A 15,469-nucleotide genomic window follows, 5' to 3' on the forward strand; every position below is an offset into this window, starting at 1 on the left:
ATGAGATTTAAGGGACATATAGGCCCAGACGAAGCCTAAATGGACGTCCTAATAGACATGGCAGAGCCTGAGAATGCTTGGGATGCATTTGGAAAGAAATTATTGAGGGGGAACTAAGACAGTTCCAGCCTTTAGAAGAAATATCTGTGACAATACATAGGCAAAGAGGACAGTAGAGAGAGAGCGTGATCTCGTATGCAAGGGGCAGATGTGGGTGGACATTGGGGAAATATGTGAAATGAAGCCCCTCTTTGCATGGAGCATAAAAAGTAAAAGGAAAATATACTCAAGGTTTAGAATTACTGTAATTGACATGTGAACGTATCGTGGGTTGTGGAGAGAATCACAAAGTCTGAATAAGCTGTGCCGAAGAAAAAACGCAACCTAACAAAATGACAACACATAATAGCAATTGAAAGACTTATTTGAAGTTCGATTGTATAAAACATCCAGCTGTCAAAGATTCAGTTTCTTCCATTTTTAAAGTTTATTTAATCTTTATGTAGACTTTGACATGTAAGACTATAAACCGAGCAAAGGAAGGTCTTTTATCTCCTCTGAATTCATTCTTTTCAGTATCAGGCATTCAAGAATAAAAGCCTGTGTGATATTCAAATGAAAAAAAAAGTGAAAACAACATTTTTAATGCTTGAAGAAAGACGGAATAGGCAACGTTGGAAGTTATACATGTGAATCACGTTCCGATGTTTAGGAAGAGCCACGTGACGACATGGACTCTATTGCCGTGTGTAGTAATGAGCAACATTTAGTTATTTTCTGTGCCCCCCCCCAATTCAGAACGTTGGCCACCTCAAAACATTCCTACTTATAAACACTTTACCAATGGTTGTCATAGTGCCCAATTTGAAGTCGAACGTACTGTCGTTAGGTGTTGTAAAAATGTTTAATACTAGTTATATTGGGGAGCTGAGTAAATCATAGAATACCGAAATATTTTTATCACTTAATTTTTTTTAATCTTGAAATACTTTTAGACTTGCCAAAAGTTGCAAACATAATACAGAGAATTCACCCAGCTTTCTCAAATGTTACCTTACATAAGCATGGTCCAGCCATCAAAACCAGAACGTTAACACTGATACAATGCTCTTAACTACACTGTAGGCTTCATTCGAATTTCGCCAGGATCCGACCCAGGATTCCACTTTGCGTTGTCGTCAGGTGTCCTTGGTCTTCTCCGGTCTGTGACTTCCTCAGTCTTTCCCTGTCTCTCACCATCTGGATACTTTTGACGAGCAAGAATACCAAAGAAGGGACGTGCCCTTCTCATTGCGTCGTATCATGGGGTACACGGTGTCGATGGACTTTGTTACTGGCGATGCTGGCCTTGTTCATTTGGTTAGGGTGGTGTCTGGTGGGTTTCTGTGCAAATGTCCTGTTACTCATCATTCCTCTACCCACTAATTTTTGCATCAAGAAGATGTTTGCATCAAGAAGATGTTTCTCAACAAGACACAGGTCCTGACGCAAACTTAAAGTTGGAGAAGTCACTAATTTGGGGTAGTACCTAAAACCTTTCATCATTTATACTTATAGAAGATTGAGACATCATGAAAAATATTTATCTCCGCACTCGCCTGGTTCACATCGTATTTAATAACGAGCGACTTTGTTTAAGTGTTGGGGACACAGATTGGACATGACATGGGATAATAGCTATGTTGGAGCAGCTCACAAATTAAAACCCTTTCGAGGCTGTTTTCGACCCCGATCACCGCTTTGTTCTAGTTTCCCGGGTTTGAGTAACCTTACTTTCGTCTAGGAATCCATTCTTTTTACTGTTCATGCTTCTCATTGCCATCCGTCTGCTCCATTAGTCATTTCCCCCTCTTTTTTTTTTTTTATTTTCCAGCCCGTATACCTCAACCTCAAAATTCTGCTTAAATTTCTCCTCCTTCCAGAAGCCCTCCCTAACTTGTCCAGTCTCATCTCGTACCTTTCTCCGACCCCACAAGGCTAAGGCAGTGTTGGAGGTCATCGCAACTTCCGCGTGAGCAGGTGTCAGTCATCACAGCGCCCTCGTCCAGTCCCGTCAACCTCATCTTCTTCCAGTTCTCTCTGCTTAGCCGATGCTGCTATTATCCAGCCAGGAGCCCAGCCCAGAAGCCTCTGCTGTCCCTACCCCAGATTCGGTGATTAGCAGGTGGGTCAAGTCTACCTTCTTTCTCTGTTTTGTTCCTGTTCCCCCTTTACCATAAGGCCACTGTCTCTTAACTCAAGTCTTGTCTTCCTTCTCTGTTACCGTCTGTCTTAAATGGGTCCTCTGAAAAGCAGGATGCTGAAGGATTTTGGTGCAGGTACTTTATTTTAGGGGGTGACCCGTGGAAGTGCTGTGAGGGAGTGAGGAAGCAAGAGAGGGGAAGTGAAGAGACAATAAAAACTGTGCAAATAAGTGCGTCACCGCTGAGGGCAACTAGGGGCCAGTCCTGCCTCCCGAGAGACTTCTGGGAACATGCCTCAGAATTATCTTCCTGAGGCATGAGGAAGCTGGGGTATTTATCTACTGACCTGAACCCTCTCCTGGGGCCAGAACATGTCCTCAGCAGAGACACACAGGAAGCCATGAGCATGTGTAGGGACAGTCTGGGGAGATCTGGCGTGGAGGGGGGGTGGGGGGGTGACGGGAGGGGAGGTTGTTCTGGCAGCAGTGGCTACATCATGACTGCTTCGTAACTGGTTATCCTGGCTCTAGTACTGCCCCCTCCTACCCACCCCCAACCTCAGCCCTAAGTGTCCTCCTAAAACGCCCATTAGATTAAGCTGTTTACCTGCTTAAAATCTGTCGGTGGCTTCCCATTGCTTTCAGAAAGCAACCCAAATGGCCTGGCTTGAGGTGCCAAGGCTCTGCAGCATCTCCTTCTCCACCACTCTCCCAGCCTCATCTGCCGCCACTTCGCAGCGTTTGATCCAGGCTCCAGGCACATTCCACCAGCTTTAGGTTCTCTCCTGAGCCACACTCAAGGGGTCACGGCAGTTGACCCCTTGCACACAGCAGTTGCTCACAAATACTTAACTTTTGTCTGATTGTTTGCTACATGCCAGGCACTGCTAGATATCAGAGATTAAGGAGTAAACCACAGTTCTTGTCTTCAAGGAGCTCATTTTCTAAAGGGGAGGAGACATACATAAAGGAATACTTATACTCTGACCGAGGCACTACACTAGAGAAAGGCTCTTAGAGAAAATGATGCCTAATGGGGACTTGATGGATGTAAAGGGGTTTACCCTGCAGACAGGAGGAAATAATCTGGTGTGTGCAGGGCAACTCGTTAGATTTCTGAAGAGAGACGATGAGGTGTTTGGTGGAAAGGCCTGGCGGGCCAGGTGATCAGGTGCCCCCTAGGGAGCTTGGACTTTATTCTGCAGATCAAGGCATTTTTCATCCTCCTCGGGTGTTCTAGATTCAATGTGGATCACCTCCTCTAGGGAGCCTTTTCTAATTCTCTTCCCTTCTTAGATGCTTATCATGTGTGTTCATCTCGTACCTGGGGCAACCCTTCTGTTGGTGATCTGGTGTCTCTCCCCCCACGGCCTGCCAGCCCCATTCGAAGGAAGGACGGCTCTTTCTCACCTCAGCACTGCAGTCCTAGTACAACGACCCTTCAGCTCAGACACACCTGGACACGAGTGTTTAAGCCAGAAAGAGCAGGAGTGTGACAGGTGCTGCTCCTCAGAATTTACCTCCAAGGCAACAGCAAATATAAGTGCACACACTTGGTCTAAGCCACGCTGAGCACGCTGGAAGTTGCTGAAGGTGCTGGATTTCAGGTTTGTTTCAAGACCTGAATGGAGGCTGCCATGATATCCTAAAACTGGTTACTTGCATTGTAAATAAGAGCGATTATGTTTTGCTGGTGGGTTTTACTATAGCTGTGCTCTGGAATTCTTACTCTTCCTTACTCTTCCTTCCTACCACTCCCTGCAATCCTTAGGCAAGTGTTTTGACAGGCAGGGGGTGGTGCGGGGAGAGAGACTCTTAGGGGATGCAAAGGCTCTTTTCTGCTTTGGCTCGACTCAGCCAAGTTCTCTGCTTGGCTTTCTGGGGTGACCAATAGCATTTGAATGGGAAGGGGGTGGTCATTCTGAGCTGTCTTCTGTGACCCAAGAGAGTCAGCTTTTGCAAGGGTGGGTGGGACACGGGTGGAGCTGAGCTGTGGGAGTGTGCAAATCTCTTTTGGAACAATCTTTTCTCATCGCCTCTCTTTTCCTTCTGGGGTGAAGGGCTGGTGGGGATGAGGGAGCCATTGCTCACCGACCCTCTCCCCTTCCCCCCAAATCCTGCCCTAGGCTTTAAAGGAAAAGCGGCAAACTCTTATTTTCCTGGAATAGAGAAGCCAAATCCAGCTGGCTTTGCAGCCTCTGGCCGGTTAAAAAGCATGCATTTCCACATGACTTGCTGAGTTACACCGAATTTTCACGTTTTAAAAACCTCCCCGCAGTCCCTGCTCCTGGCTCCTCTGAACACTGACATTGTGGGGGCTCTGAGCAGCACTCCAAGTTTATTTTTCAGTGTCTGGTGTTTATGTGCGGCTTTTGATTTGGGTTTTTCCCAGTACACTGCCTCCTCCTTGAGAGAGGAAGCCTGCGAGCCTCCAGCTTCCTTTGTAACTTCCCAGTTCCTCTGGCCACAGCCTCTGTGCGTCTGTCTACTCACCCGCCCCGGTCACTTTGTTTTAAAGTGCCGCGGGACCGATTTTCTCATTTTCAAATGAAAATAAGCATTTGGCTTTGCGTCCCTCGCACAGGAGGTGCAGATGTGGCAGTGTGGTCCTAGAAATCCTGCAGAGGTGAGCCGCCCTTCAGGATGCAAAGACCAACGATGGCTCACCTCCTGATGACCTCCCCAAACCAATAACCCCGCAAAACACAACAGCTGTCCCAAGCACCTCTTGCAGAAAAGGTAATACGCAGAGAGGTTGGGAGTTCAAGTCCTCAGTGCCCTCAAAAGGTCACTTTAGCGTTCAGCTTCCCTTTCCTCTTCTGTAAAATGGGAATAGAAACTGAATCTGCTTTACGGTGATGGGGTAAGGACAAGCGCTGTAGTATGCAAAATGTTTGGCACACAGTCAAATGTTCAAGGCGCACTAGCCATGCCTATTAGTAATTAGCTATTTACTGTTTAGTAAGAGTAAAGACTAGGAGATCGCGTCTCTGCTGGGACCTGGGGAGCTTGGCTGGCCAGCCCCAGTGGGGGGTCACACGCCTTCCAGGGCCCCTCAAGTCTAGGCACCGGGGCACCATTGTGACTGCTCGATAAGGGTGACCTGGCAGCCGCCCAGGTGTGAGCACAGGTGCGGCCCAACCACAACGAGGGCGTGGGCGCGGCCAGCCGAGGTCGGGGGAGGCCAACTGTGCCCAGACCGAGGCGGGGCTGGGGCCGAGGCTGGCTCCGGCCCCACGGGCCCGGCAGGGGGCGTCTGCGGCCTCCGAAGGTCGCCGTCTGGCACGGGACTCGTGGACGCTGAAAGTCGCGCGCGCCGGCCCCGCCCCCGGCAGCCCCGCCCCCCGGTGCCACGGGGTGGCTGCGGCCCGGGGCCACGCGCGGCGTTCGCCACCCGTCGAGTCACTAGCGCCGTCCGGGTCTCGGTCCCCGCGGGCTGGTCCCGGAGGCAGCGTCGGCGGTGGGGGTGGGGGCGGCTGGGCGCGACGCCGCAGAGCCGCCCCGCCCTGGGAGGTGCCCCGGCCCTCATCAAGTGACCAGTATCCCTTCCAGGAGAACAAGGTCCTTCGGAGGGAAGCGAGCTCCGGCCCGTGGCCCCGGCGCCAAACCGCCGTCAGCTCCTTCCTGTGCGGGATGATCCATCTCCTCACCCACCCGGAAAAACATAGTCCGCCCCTCGCGTCCTTGCGGAGTGGCGCTCTCCCCAAACAGTGCCACTGTTAGCCCGCACCCTTGTCGTCCCCATTCCAAGTCCCTAGGGCCCACTAAAGGGACAGAGCAGCTCTGAAGGGACCTCGAGGGACAAACGAGAGCGGGAGCCGGGCGGGGCGGGAGGCGAGGCCGGCGGAGGGACACCGCGGCCTGCTCGCGGCGCGCATGCGCGCGGCAGGAACGAGTTCCGGTCTGGCCCGGGCCTGTCTCCTAAAAATAGCCCCGGTGTGGGGATCCGTGCGCGGATGTCCCGGCGAGTCCCGGGCTGAAGGAGGCGTCTCCGGGCGGCGCGGAGCGCTGGTGGCGGGCCGGAGCTGCAGCGTGTGCGCGCCCGCCAGCTGCGCCGGGGACACGGTGAGGGCCGCAGGCGTGGGGCTCGGTCCTCGTGGCCGGCGGTGCCAGAGGGCGGCGGTCTCCAGGCGGAGGGGCCGGGGACGGGCCGGGGGTGCTGTGGGGCGGCGCGGGACCGGGGAGGGGAGCCCGCGGGGCGCCGGGGACGCCAGGACAGGGCGGCGTCCGGCTGGCAGGAGGCCGGGGTCCCGCGCGGGCAGCGGCGGCGCGGGCGGGGTGGTCGCGGCGGGGTCCGCGCCGGGGGCGCCCTCGGGGTGGGGGCGGGGCGGGGCGCCCCGAGGGCGGGCCGGGCTCTGACGGGCGCCGCGGCGGGCGGGGGCGGCAGGGCGGCGCGCGGCGCTTGGGGCCGGGGGCCGCGGCTGGACGTCGCCTCCCTGAAAGTTGAAGGAGTTCCCTGGGGGCCCGGAGCCTCTCCGGCGCGGAACGCCCGAGCGCCCTTCGCCGTGGCCGCGGGGCCGCGCCGCCCTGAGGGCATCGACCCCGCGTGTGGCGGCGTCCCGCGCCGTCGTCGGACTTGAAGAAGTTCCCCCACTTCTGCGTTGGGAGAAGGTCGGGCTCACGGGCCGGAACACAGAGGTGCGGACTCCCCGCGTGTGTCCTGTCAGGGGCGGGGGTCGGGGTTCGGGGCGGCCGCGGAGCCGGCCAGGCGGGGGCACCTGCGCTGTGGGCGCCGGGCCCGCCCGGAGGCGCCGCGGGGGCGCAGGGGCTGCGGCGGGGACCGCTCGCCGGCCCCGGACAGCCCAGGAGACCCCGGCTCGCGGGCGAGGTTTTGTGTGATGGAAACTTTGCTTTTGAGTTCGGTGTCATCTTGTCTTGGAACAGTGGGGATTAAATTAGTAGGTGCCAGAGTGCCGACAGCTTTGGAAACGGTGAGCATTTCTGAATTGGAAAAATAATTTTTTTTTCTCTTTGAAAGTGAAGTCTTGAAGTGCGATGGTTCCCGCGATACGAAGCGAGCTTCCTGTCGTGATCCAGTCGGGAGCCGCGTGTAGTGTAGACTGGGAACCAGCAGCATAGGGTTAACCAGCGTTTTAGTTCATAGTGAGATCGGGATTCCAGTAAATGTGCTGTCAGAGGCCTGGTGTGATGTGTGTGTTTTAAAACAAATATTGTTTAAAATTCAAGTTTTCCTTTTCGGGGTGTGTGTGTGTTTAGCACAGCGCGTTTCCCTTCTGTCTCGTATCTCGTACTATATGAAGAAGGTTCTCTTAAAGCTGTAACTAGGTGTACATCACACCAAGAGGACTTTCTCTTTAAGGATCCAGCTGTGTTGTTTTGGCAACTGCCAGGTACTCCAGTTGTCAGTTTAAAATCTGTTACCTTGGCAGTACTTGAACAGGCAGTTTGTGGAAAAGGTAAACAAAATAGCTCTAATTTTTTAAACACAAAAATGGCATTTATTTCAAACATGAATTGAGGAAGTATAACTGTTCTACTTTGGCTTTTCTATGTCCATTTTTTGGTTGTAGGGTTTTTTGGGGGGGTGTTTATTTTTGGAGGGCTTTGTCTTCACTCTTTAACTGTGTAACTTTTGTTTCAGGTGGAAAATCGAAATGTTTTCACTGAAGCAGATGCCAGTTTTAGTTATACTTTGTATCAAATATAATGAACAGTGTGTCATAAAATACTAAGATTAGTTTCTTCTATATGATGATGCACTAATTGATTCTGCAATCACTTTCAATTCTCAGCATTATTGTAGAAAGTTGTGATAATGGTGTTAATGACAATACCCTGAAGAGCTCAAGCTGGGTTATAAGTTCTTTGTAGACTCAGTATTTAGCATTTCTTTTGCAAGAGTGTTTCCAGTAGAAACTTAATGAATTAAAGATTTCGTGAATAGGGACCTCCCTAAACAACTTTGCTTATCTATTTCAGTTAAGGCACTGTTGGTATATATGCATAAAGCTATGGTTTTATGCATACTGGAACACGGGTGATAAAATTAAACTTAAATTGCTTCCCAGCAAAAGTTTTAAATAAAATCCAGTTGTTGAGTGGAGTGAGTGAGTGGTGGGGGCTTGTTCAGTGGAAGGGAAATAGCTCCTTGGGGTTCAGAAATAATCATTGTAATGTCACCATGTTGAAGTATAGTTAGAGAATAACCTTTTTTCATATTCTTAGAGGTTTTACATTTCCTTAATAGGTATGTGTGATAAAGATTGTTTTCGTAAATGTAGTTGGAAATAATCTTTTAAAGATGTTGGGTTTCGAGTGGTGTTTATTTAAAACAGTTACATTATAGCTTTGTATTCTGTTTAGAATGCCCTGCAGGTTAACATTAATTTTATAAATATTTAAGCAATAGCAGCATCATTAATTGTTTGGTTACCAGGAGAGCTATTCAAGTGTATTCTGAGGGTGGTTAAGTAATTATGGAAATGTTTAATAGAACGTGATTTTGATGCTTGACATATTTCAGTCAAATCTTTTTAGTAGATATGTGTTCTGATTTAGGAGGAAGCTGTAGGCAGACTTGTCCCTGGGAAGTAGCGTGCTTGTTGGTCCGGTTTTGGAAAGCCACCCTTTTTTCTCCCTTTGCTGCTTTTAATCTGGTAAGAGGAGTTTAGTGTAACGTGCAATGATGAAGGTCCTGGATTGTCTCATTTTGTTTATTCTCTCTTGTAATCAGACCATACCCATGGTTTTTTTTTTGTTTGTTTTGGAACATATACTCATGGTACATGAGAATGTTACAAAGTCTAGCTAAAGTTTTTTTTTTTTTTTTTATTAGTGGTAAGGCAATGAAAATGCTGCTTTGTAGATTAAAAATGATCAGTATTGCTTTCTTCTAGGTTAGAACAATATGAACATTCTTGGTAAGTGGAGAAGTGAGTGCCCTCTCAGTGTTTTAAGTAATAAGTATAAATATGGAAAATCAAGTCAGTCTTTCAGTTAGATAACCTCTTGCAAAAGAACACGTTAACAGGTGCTGATCTGCAAGTCCTCAGAAAGGAGGACTTTGATTTCACCATCAGGTTTTGGTTTAGATCTCAGGTCCACCACTGACAAAGTTACGAGACACTTTCTGTAAAATTGAAATGAATTACACTACCTGCCCTTTGAAATTGTTAGACTTAAATGAAATAACGTGTGTGAAAGTTCCTAACATATTGCCTGAGGCTTAATATACAAAAATGCATGTCACCTGATCACCCTTCATCCCTTCCTCCATATATCCCTTCCCTTGCAGATCATGTAGGTCCTCTGCCTACAGGTCCTAACCTGTACTCTTAGTGTCTGTGACCGAAAGGACTTCACGTAATGTATAAAAAGGAAAATGTGCAGATGTTTGGGATACAGTATCCAGCATCTTAAATTCATTGGCAGATTACACATAAAATATTGACTGTTCTACAATTAGATTTTTGATCTTCAGCCACTGTTTGATTCTAACCTCCATAATCTCAAATATTAAAAAAAAATTTTAAGTATTTTCCCTACTCATCAGTGAAATATATTCTTAAGGAATTATTTATGGGTGTTGTCTTCAAGATAGAGTAATTAAAATTTGAAATTAGAAATTTTTTTTAACGTAATGAGGAGTTAAGTATATTAAAAATAGCTTTTTGTAGTACCTAATCTATAATTTTTTATTCTTTTTACCTGCTCTGTGGAACTAAATGATTTTATCTGTGTATGCTTTATCAGCGTACTGTATAATATATGGACCCTGTGTACAGTTTATTATAATTGAGTGTAAATGCATTTGTTAAGTCTTGCACATAGCACATGGATATGTGTTAGGTAATACATACTATATTTTATAGATTATTAATTTTAATTTGTATTTACTGAATTTAATATTGAATATTTTATTTAATATCAAATTGTCTTAGTAATATCTGTGATGAAATCATAAACATGTAATTTAAAAAATAACTAGTTTGTGAGGTGGAATACTAATATTTGAACATTGGTGTGTAACAGCAGGTAATCTATCTTTTCACTTTAATAACTGAGGATGCTGAAAGGGGGAGGAATTGTTAGCATGGGTGAAAAACACACTAGTTGATCAGACTTCTAATAACCAAAGCACACCTTTTCATGCTTGTCTTGAATCAGTACTAATTTTATTTCCTTTCTTATACAAAAATACAAAGTTTATGAACTAAAAAAGAATTTAACCTTTAAAAAATTCTGTTTTGAGAAATATTTTAGTAGTGGCGGTGAATTTATACTGCAGGAACGGGACCCTGTTACCAGGTTACTTTTGAGAGCGGCATTCCTGTGCAGGTTGCCCGGGAATAGTGGGGGTAGGATTTGTGGCCCCCGGAACAAAGCGGCAGTCTGCACCTCACCCGGTGGGACAACTCGGAACTGCTGGCTTATTAAAGCAAGCTGCTCTTGCCCTGACTCATACAGTCCGTGCCTGGCTCACCTCTTATTCCCGGCCCTAGCCCGGCCCTCTTATGTAGATACAGGAATTATATTTGTAAAATTCGGCTCTCAGTGTCATTCTTCTTTTGAGAACTTTGAAGGCCTAGAAAATCAGAGGCAGTTGGTGTAAGGGATAAGACATTGACCTCTGCAGTCAGACTGCTTAGGAATGCCCCCTCTGGCCTCTGTGCTCTTTGGCACGTCCCCAGTCTTCTCTAGGTTCAGTATATAAAATAGTGACTCTAATGCCATTTACTTTGTAGAGTGTCGAGAGGATTAAATGAGACGTGTATTGTAAAACCTTTGGCACAGTGCTCGGTACCTGAGAGGCAGTAGTTTTTGTTCCCTACCGCTGTCTTGCCACTACTGCTGATGCTTTCGTTTCAGTCATGGTCCGCGTTACGACGTGATTCTGTCCCCACTTTCCAGGTTCACTGTTAGCCCCTGCCCCTCAGTTGCTGTGGCCCAGTTAAGGCCAGCAGTTTGCTCTTCTCTGAAGAGTGTGTGCCGATGACTACCACTTTTATTTTTTTAGCCTAGAATTTTCCCTGAGCTTGATATCCACTCGGAAATCTAGTTGGAATTTCAAACATGGTATTAGCCAAATGACTAAAATATAGCTACTCTCCCCCTATCCCCAAACCCTGATGTCTCTGCTGGCTTCCTATATCTCGCTGAATGGCAGTACTTGAGCCAAAAACTTAAGATATCTTTCTGGATTCTTCTCTCTCCAGTCCAGTCTGCCCGCACATTCTGTTGTACCTTCAGAGTTCTCGAGCCAATCCACTGCTCTTAGTCTTCACTGCCACCTCTTTATTTCAGGGCACCATTATCTCTTGCATGAATTATCGCCGTAGCTTCCCAACGGGGTTCTGTTTCTTTTCTTTCTCCTCCTAAGTTTTTATCACACAGCAGCCCCAGGGATCATTGTAAGAGCTAAATCATGTCATTTCTCTGCTTAAAAATCTTCCAGTGACTTCCCATTCCTCTAAATAAAACCTCTGCTCCTCTCCGTGTTCTGAATGGCCCCGAATGATCTTTCTCTCATCTTTCTTCCCCTCATTCACTGGATGCCAGCCACACGGACCCCTCATTCTTTAAATTCTCTATGTCGTCATTTCAGGGTCTTTTGCAGCTTTTGTATTTCCTGTGTGAGATGATCTTCGTAAGCCTGGTATGGCCAAACCCTTTGGATCGTAGCCCAAATCTCACTTCTCAGACCATCCTGTTTAATGCCGTACTTCATTCGTTACTCTCTTACACATCTGGTTTATTTCTTGTAAGCTACTTATAATTTGTACGTATCTTGTTTAGCTATTGCTTTTTTACGGTCTTTCTGCATTACCCGAATGTAAATTCCACAAAGGCAGAGGCCTTGGCCGTTGTCTTGGTGCTCTGTTCCCTCAGTGCCTTGGAAGGCGCTTGGAAGACAGTGAATATTTGATGCTTCTGTGTCTTTGCTCACGTTTTTGGCAGGAAGTGGAATACTCCCTTGCTCATCCACCTACTGAACTATTTATCCTTTACGTCGATAGCTCAGATGTCAGCTGTGATACCGATTTTAATCTCTAGACAGAGTTTTTCTCCATTGCTCTTGAGGCACACTGTGTGTAGAATAAAGACCATTTTTTAGAGTACTCGCAGTATCGTAATTGATGTCATTTTCTTCTGCTAGGCTGGGTTCCTTCGTCTGAGACTGTCTCGCTCTTTTCGTACGCCCAGTACCCGCCAGTCAACAGTGGTACGTAGTGAATGCTCAGGAAATGTTGGCGTTTTCCTAGTCAACTAAAATGACCAACCACAAACTAGTTTGCCCTGTCTGCCTTTAAAAACTGTAAAGGTACTTTCCAGACTGTAAAATACTGCCTTATGAAATTGTATACATATTAGCATATTGCTGTCAGCATTCTGGGTCAGGGCAGGGATCCCAGAGGGGTTGAGCACAGTGCCATTTCCAGACACTCCATTTTGCCTTCTCGCTGGGCCGCGAGGAGCCATCTTGTCTGAGGGCTACAGTTCAGTTGGAAATGCATATCCCTGAAAAAACAGTGTTAGAAATTATAATTAGTTAATAGTCACTCCTTCCTAAGTAACATCTCCATTCCCTTCTGTGTATCCAGCTAATTTTGTTATTTCAGAAAGGTGAGTGGAGGGGAAGACTGCAATCTCAGTAGACACGAGATGCAGTACTAACTCAACTGTAAAGCCGACTGGTTCTCAGAGCTTTCGTGGCCAACGTTAGTGACCTGACCACTATTTGTGATAGAACCGTTTCCGACGCCAAGCAGCTGACTTACAGATTGGCTTTTGGAACACATGTCGTTTGCGAGTTGAGGACACCTTTAGCAAAATGTTTATTTTGGTATTGAAAACCTTTTTTTAAATGGTGTTGAAGTTAATTCGACATGGATTATGAAGGGAAAGGGAGAGAAGAATGTGGGAGCTAACATTTGTTTTTCAGAAATGGCTCAGTTTCCCCAAAGTAAAATTTTAGTGTTGGCAAAAGGTGCTTTTAAACTTTTTATCTTGGGAAAAACTGAGTTATAAGAATAGTACAATGAACTCCCATGTACCTGTCCCGTAGATTCACCAATTGTGAACATTTGGCACATTTGCTTTATCATTCTGCGCATTCACAGTGGCCCCTAAGTCTGGGAACAGTCATTACTGTTTTATTTACAGTTCGAAGCTCCTTGATTACATCTTCTGCAAGTTTGCTCAGTTAAAGTCGGGCCTGTCATCTCAGGCAGAACACCACGGAAGCATGCGAGGGGTAGTTAACGCACTGCGTACATTGCTCACAAGAAAACCACATTATTAAACGCATAATGTCATTGAACATATCACATATTATAATGTAATAGCAGGAATCCACTCTAATGATTGTCCTTTTCCTCCTCTTTCCCTTCTCTTTTTTCTTCCTCTTCCTGTTATAACTATTTTATTGAACCATTTGAGAACATGTTGCACACATCACGATCCTTGATCCCTAAATGTTTCCGCTGTCTCCTAAGTACAAAGACATATTCTTACATAACCATAGTGTGATGGAGTCAAGAAATTTAATATCGATAATATATCCATTCATGTAGAAATCTCAAGTGTGCCAGTAATATCTTTTAATAGCATTTTTTTCTAGTCCAGTATCATCCATCGCATTTTGTCATATCTCTTGTCTCCTTTACTCTGAACAGTCCTTCAACCTTTTTTTCCTTTTTCCGCACAGTAATGGTTTTGAAGAGCTCAGGCCCTTCATTTTGTAGAATGTCCATCAGTTTGGGTTTGTCATATTTTTGGTTGATAGGCTCAGGTTAAGCATTTTTGGCAGGGATACCACTTGAACGATGATATATACTCAGTGCATCACATTAGGAGGCAGTACCATGGCAGCTTGACCCATGGTTGGTCATATTTACTTGAATCATTTAGTTAAGGTTCACCGGCCAGGTTTCTCCATATAAAAGTTGTCATTGCTGTCTTTGTTATTGCTGAATGATCTGTGAGCAGACACTTTGAGACGATGTATTTTGTCCTCCCCAAAATGTTCACATAGTGATTTTAGCATTCATTGATGATTGTTGCCTGAATCAGTTACTACACAGTAGTTCAAGATGATGTTTTTCTAACTATTATTCCTTTCACTTTTATTAGTTCACATTTTATTCTCTTGTAAAGAAGAGTTTTTTCTTCTTTCTTGCTTATTTAGTATGAACTCATAGATTCTTATTAAGTGGGCGACACTCTGTTACCCGTTTAGCACAGTATTCATTTTGATGTTCCACATGAACTCACTGATGGTTTTGACATGTTCTTACCATTTTTGGAGCACTTCCTTATTTTGGGACAGTAAGATATTCCAGACTTTGGCTTTTCCTGCTGTCGTCCTAGAGTCAGCCATTTCTTCAAGGAGTCTTGGTTTCTTCTTTGGGTAAGAGTATTTAGAAACTAGGAACTGGGCAGTAGGTGTGCTTGTTTATACTGGAGTCGCACTGTTTTAAAGCCCTTGCAGCTAACTCAGCTAAGAAATTTTGAGTTTATGCTGATTTCTCAGGCAGTAGATTGTAATTTTTCTTTACATTCCTGAAACTTCTTGGGAGAAAGTCTTTTCCTTTCAAAGTGGTAGCAATTAAAGTGACTCCCTTCAGCTGGTTTTTCTATTTCTGTAATGGTTGGGTCTTGTATTCCAAAACATGTTTTACGTTTTTTGGGAGTAGGAATCCTGTTTTATATCTCTTTTTATATTCAGTGAATATGTTCCACGGTGCCTTGAACATAGTTGATAGTCCTATGTTTATAAGGAGTAATTATAATGACTCAATATTATCTTTATTACTCTTATACCATAATTAAATATTCTTATGTTATAATTTAGGTAGTTTTGTGGACTCTTTAAAAGTGAATTGGTGATTCATTTGTTATGTTTTTAACAACTTTGCTATCCTAGAAGAAATGAAAACTTTAAAGTTTAAAAACCTAATTCCTGAGATTAAAGTATGTAATTAAAGAACATCAAAATGCCTAATCATGGCATTGCTGTTTTATAGTGTTTTGTTCTTTAGCAAGTAATAACCTTTCTGGGCATCACTTTAATAATAAAATAAGATGATATCTAGATCTTTTTAAACGTTACATGCTTTATACCTAATTAACATTGAATTGTTTATGAAAGCAAAATTAAGTGACGCTAAGTGCAGTGGAAAGAATATTGTGCTCCCGAGGCAGGAGCCATTGGGTTTTCTTCTTTGTGGGCATTGTGTTCCTTTGGCAGCTTATTTCACAGTTTGGTCTTCGTTACCTTATTTGTTCAGTGCACCGGGCCGGGCGACGAGGCATTCCAGTGAACGG

General features: G+C 45.6%; 1 protein-coding gene across 10 annotated transcripts in view; it reads left to right on the forward strand.

The window, feature by feature from the left end:
• Positions 1 to 6,090: 6,090 nt before the first annotated feature.
• MEF2A (myocyte enhancer factor 2A) overlaps positions 6,091 to 15,469 on the forward strand; it is a 102,936-nt gene continuing 93,557 nt past the window's right edge. For 3 of the 10 annotated variants that reach the window (XM_016154936.2, XM_016154932.2, XM_016154938.2), the window contains exon 1: positions 6,091 to 6,247. The gene's annotated coding sequence lies outside the window, so the exon portion shown is untranslated. Of the gene's footprint in view, positions 6,248 to 6,676; positions 6,821 to 10,024; positions 12,366 to 15,469 lie in introns of those variants that run through there. The other 7 variants (XM_036232025.1, XM_036232026.1, XM_036232027.1 and 4 more) reach the window with 5 other exon arrangements.

The sequence above is a fragment of the Rousettus aegyptiacus genome, unplaced genomic scaffold (genome assembly GCF_014176215.1).
Source record: "Rousettus aegyptiacus isolate mRouAeg1 unplaced genomic scaffold, mRouAeg1.p scaffold_m13_p_14, whole genome shotgun sequence".
NCBI lineage: Eukaryota > Metazoa > Chordata > Mammalia > Chiroptera > Pteropodidae > Rousettus > Rousettus aegyptiacus.